The sequence below is a fragment of the Coffea eugenioides genome, chromosome 3 (genome assembly GCF_003713205.1).
Source record: "Coffea eugenioides isolate CCC68of chromosome 3, Ceug_1.0, whole genome shotgun sequence".
Classification (NCBI taxonomy): domain Eukaryota; kingdom Viridiplantae; phylum Streptophyta; class Magnoliopsida; order Gentianales; family Rubiaceae; genus Coffea; species Coffea eugenioides.
This window is the reverse complement of record NC_040037.1, coordinates 18,762,112-18,768,141: the sequence shown is the minus strand read 5'-3', so window position 1 is coordinate 18,768,141 and position 6,030 is coordinate 18,762,112.

The following is a 6,030-nucleotide window of genomic DNA, read 5'->3' as shown; positions in this document are numbered from 1 at the left end:
TTAACCCGCAAATAGTGTGAATTAATAAACCAATAAATCATTGGATTATGCAATGCTCGTTCTAAATTTTTTATAAGACAATTAGCTTTGTTTGGATCGAGGAATTTGATGAAAAAATTTGATATAATACGCTTTAATTATTTAGATTATATAACAGGTAATTGACAATATAATATAGGTTTTACATACTGTAAATAAATTTAGGAAAAGAAACTCACATATAGTATAAGTTGGATTCAAGTCTTCCTACTTCTAAAATCTAGACGTGATTTCTTGAACCTAAACATTAATCACAACTAATATTTTTCATACCACTAGAAAAGATAATAGAAATGTTTGTACATTTCTATAAAAAATTGTATAATAGTAACGTACAAGGGCCGCAGTAAAGTGGTCAACAACAAAATTATGAAGAAAGGAAGTAAAGACAGAATTGTGTTCCAACATAACCGTCCAGCAGCCTACTCCTTTTACACTCTATACAACGGCAGACGTTACGTTACAAACCAAAGGACCAAACCGGTGGCCCCCACAATACCATGGGCCTCCCGCGAATCCTGCTTTTGTATGCGTGCGACGAAGAGCAAAAATCCGGTCTACGAACCCACTCATGGACCGACTGTTTAAAAATTTGACATATCCTCTCATTAATTCACATATTAAATGCACAATAAAAATGCGGTAAATTTTGGCTCTACTAGACCAAGTCTAATCAAATTTTTGTCATGATGATGTAACATTGGAATAAATGATGATGAAGAATTGAATTTGAAACTGAAAATGAAAACTCTTTTTTCAAAATGATATATCCGAAACTGGAAACTTCAATTATTACTTCAAAGATCTTTACACGTACTTGATTCACATGTTCAAGCACCATGTGCCAAATCAGTTCCTTTGTATCACCAAGCATCATTAAGTTGTACTTTGTTGGCCTATCTTTTTGTTATAAATTTTGCAAAAAAAAAAATTGATTATCGAAAGTGATTGTAGAGAAAATAATAATCGACTAACGTTAGTCTTGAGTAGATTTTGGATTTTCAACATTTTAGTTATAAAAAAAAAATCCTAAAATCCAATTGTAAAAGCAAGCAAGAAAATGAAAAAGAATAACTGAGAATCAGAATTTAAAATCAGATACAATAATTGAACGAGATCAGGCCATATACATTTGGTATAACTTTATTTACATTGTGGAAAATTTTCTTACGTTGATGAATTCGAATGCATAATGCATATCTTCTATTTAAATGAAATTTTCAAGGTACATGGCATGCATCTAAATATGTTGATAGGTTTGCTCGGATAACTTATTGTTCGAATTTCTTTTGCATCATAAGTAGTTTTTTTAAACCACTTTTTTAATTTCATAAATGATTTTCTAATTAAAATTTTAGATTTTCTAACTACCTTTATATCTCATAGATATTATATCACAAAATATACTATAGTATTATTCTAGTTTTTTTTTTCAAATAGTGTTATCTCCAAACACGCTTAAAATTTTTGACATTTTCATATAAAAAAGGGTTTGGTTAAGGGGTGCCTCGTTGAGAAAGGGTTCATGTGCCAATTTTGTTTTAAGAAAATAGTTAATTTGAAAATGAATCCAAATTTAAGGGCACAATAAATGTGAATGTGTCTCCTCATATGACAATTTAAGTGTATTAATGAGTATTAGTACTTTAAGGCTGCGCTTGAATTGAAGGATTTGATGAAGAATTTGAAAATTTCTCAAACTCCTCTAAATGTTTAGACTATTTAGGAGGTATTTGAACTTGTAAATTATAAATTATTATAGTGTTTAAAATATATTTTGATAATTGCTGAATTATAAATCTAAATGCTTTTTAACCAATCTAAACAACTAAAACGATTCGAATGGATTTCAAATCCTTCATTATATTCCTCAATTTAAATGAAGCTGCGTATTTAATTTAACGTGTACGCTGACATTATAAAACTCCTATAAAAGAAATTGCATTTTTAAAACTACTATCGATGTTACCTTATATGTACATTTGATATAACCGTGAGTTTTATGTAAATTGGGTTATAATTAAGGTTTTTAGCCCAATTATACCAATTTACACTGAAATTCTATCAGTTTACACAAATGAACAGAATTGAGGGGGCGCTTGGTTCAAGCTTAGGAATTGGAATTGGAATTGGAATCATACAAAAAAACTTTGTATGGGTTTTGGACAAAGGTATGATTACAAATGGGGGTGCTTGGTAAATATTGGTAAGGAATGGGTATCAAATTTAATAATCAATTTTTTACCTTTAATTTCTTTTTTCTTTTCATATCTTTCTTCTTCCTCGTTCAAATGCTTATCCCACATACTCATCCACCATATATATATTCATATATAAATATTAATTATCTGTTTAAAATATATTTATAAATATTTATAAATATAAATATAAATATATTTATATAAATATAAATATATTTATTTCAATTTTGTTTTATAATATGTATATTAATATATATTAATATGTATATTTCAATTATGTATATTATATCAATTGAAATAAATAATATATATTTATATATAAATATTTTTGTTTAAAATATATTTATATATATTTATAAATTTATTTATATTTATATTTATATTTATATATTTGTTTATATATTTATATAAATATATTTATTTCAATTTGTATATTTCAATTAATATTTATATTTTATTATATATAAATTATATTAATATTAATATGTATATTAGATATATTATATCAATTGAAATAAATATATATATATTTATATAAATATATAAATATATATTTCAATTTTTTTATAATATTTATATTAATATATATTAATATATGTATATTAAATATATATTAATATACATATAAATATATATTAATATACATATTATAAAATAAAATTGAAATAAAAAATATTATATATATAAATAAATAAATATTAATATATAGAAACAGAGCCAGTATATATTTAAAAAAATCCCAAAAATAATTTTTTTTTTAAGATTTGGGAATCAAATGTGGGATTCATCAAAACCCTCCAATCTACTTGGGTATTGAGAGTGACTGATTTTTCATGAATCATTCCAAGATTTCAAAACCTATACCCATTACCCAAGCAACAATTTTGGGGTTCAATCCAATTCTTGATTCCTATACCCTCTAACCAAGCACCCCCTGAAATTGAAAGGAAGTTACCCATTAATACGACGACGTCTTTATCTCTTTGACCACAGTACAATAATCATTATGATCCGTTGTATAATGTTATGTACCCATCTGCAAAACAAACAGAGAATCAAATCTCTGCTGTTGTCACCATGGGGGATCCCACCCTTCACTTCCACAGTAGACCGAAAAACGCAAAAAAAAATAAAGTTAGCCTTGAAGGCGTGGTTTTCCACTTTTCAGTCGTTCCCTATTGGAGAAAAGCCAACTTTAACGTATGCCAGAAAAGCATATCGGTTATGGCAGTAGTACTAGTACTTGCTTGCCTTTGCTTGCTGCTAGTGGTACTGTACTGGTGCCAGCTTACACCTTCTCTCTCTCTCTCTCTCTCTCTCTCATTCATGAAGGTATCGTGTTGTTTTCGAACTAATTAGACTCCCATAATTGTACACTCATGATGGTTCTTCCCATTTTTCATCAGTTCTTGAACTCTTGATAAGCACCAAAAAAAAAAAAAACCACACACACACTCAAAAACACACACAGAGTGAAGGTTTGAACTTTGAAACAGCGTAGTCAGCAAATAATGCACTGATTTTTGGCGGGGTTTATGTGTATGATCAGTTCTATTAGAAAAGTAAGTAATGCAACAAGCTCTTTGTGTCTTTTTTTTTTGAAGGGGGGGGGGGGGGGGGAGGAATTTAGGGGATTATTCTTGCTTCACATTTGTGGATTTTTGTTTTAATTTTTGTATCAGATTTTGTGATTTTTCTAGTCTTTTGGGGTTGAGAGGAATACTGGGTTTTGCTTAAAATGATCCATCTTCTGGAAGAAAGCTGCACAAAATTGGCAAAAGATGAAAATTTGGAGCTCTTTTTATCCGTTCAAAACAGACCCCTTTTTTTTCTTTCATTTTTTTTTTTTGCTTATTTCGTCGGAGAAATGCCTATTCATACAGGAATAGCTTGATCATGGACTGTGGAACAACATTTATGCTAGCTAGTACTCACCTAATAGCTTTTGTGTGTGTGGGTGCGTGCGTGCGTCTGAGGTAGTTGTTTAGTGTGTGTTGTGTGTGAAAATCTTTTTTGAGCCAAAAGCCTATAAGGATTAAAAGTATAAAAAGTGCATTTGATTTAATTTTTTTTATGGGTTCTGTGCTAATGTATGATTACCCCACTTAACAGACTCTCCACCACTGTTTTTCTAGCAAACATTTTTCTTCCTTTGTGATGATCAAGTTCTGAGAAGACTTGTGGGGCCATGTTCTTTTCAGCTGCTTCTCAGTTATGCAAAAGATCATGATTATGATCAAGATCTTATTTTATTTTATTTTTCTTACTCCTGTTTTTCCTTTTATTTTTGTTTAATTTTCAGTTTTTAAATGTAATGGTGGCTTTTGTCTATCTTCATCATATTATATAGAGCTAGACTTTTGATTGTAATGTTGCTGCGTGGAAATATGAAATGCTATTTGGAAAGAATTGTTCTTCACTAACTATTAGTTTCACCTGTCTCCAGACTCCAGACACACTGTATATTTAATTGTTCGTAATACTATGCTTGATCTCTCTTTTTCTTTTTCCCTTTTTGTGGAACCTGAATGCCTGAAATAGTCTAGAGATGATCATTCTTTTTTTTTTTTTTGGGCTGAAACTGATTATAATTGTCAACTGCTTTCCCTTCTGCAGGTGAGTTGTTAACTGGAGTCGATTATCACTCTGGTTCAAGTTGACATCAGCTCTGGGGGAGGAATTTGTGCATCAACCTTGAAGCTCTACTAGTCACAAGTACTTTATCCTTAACCTGCAGTAAGAACAACAATAATGTAGTGAATTGATTGACTTTCATTTAGACTTGCTTATTACTTGCTTTCTCTCTGTACTTGTCATTGCTTATGTTAGCGTCATGAATACAAAACTTCATTAGGCCTTTCCAAATAACTGCTCAAGGTTTAATAGAAACCAATAGCGTTTATTCCAGGGAATGAATAATGTCTTGATCATTCCATACTAAGTTATGGAGGTGCTACCCTTTTTATCTAGTATATGGCAATATGAATTTTAGAAAGAACAGCTATCCTAATGGAAAAAACCTGCAATTTCCCAAGGTTGTCCTAGATAAAATGCGCATAGTGCATATCAACAAAAAACAGAGACACTTTACATTAAAAAAAAACAGATTTTTGGATACTATAATTTATCCACTTGAGCATATCCCTTGACACAAACAGAAAAATTTCTTCCGTTCTTTTACTGTTGTTTTTCAATATATGTGGCTGTAGTCTAATAGCTGCAAAGTTGGAAACTGATTCATGTTTGTCTTGGATTTGCATGAGACTTTGCTGATTACCTGACAGAGTAGTGCAGAATCTGGTAGCCTATTAGACAGAAAAGAAAAGTTCTGGTATATTGGTGCTTTTCTTTGCTGTTTTGCTTATGATAAAAAGTAATTTCTCATCTCTGAATGTGTGAGACTGTACTAGACTTCTCCTGTTCCATTGAGTTATGTCTTAGTTTTAGTTTCAACTACCAGGTTTTTCTGCCATTCTCTTGATAGATGCCAGTATGTTAAACATGTCATGTGGTTACTAGTGCCTAGTCATTTTATGAAGCGCCATTGTTGTGTTTATCATCTACATTTTATCAATGCAAGAGAGCAAGCCTGGTATTTCATGAATCATATCTTCTCGCTTAATACATTAGTAATGAGCTTCATGTTTTCATATTTTCTTAAACACATAATCTGGCTCGAGCATATCTTCCTGATAAGCTTTGTTTCAACCTGCAGAACCAAGTCCTGCAGGAAAAGTACTTCCCAGTGTAGTATATATCATCCGGTCATAATCAGATTGAACCCAGTTCA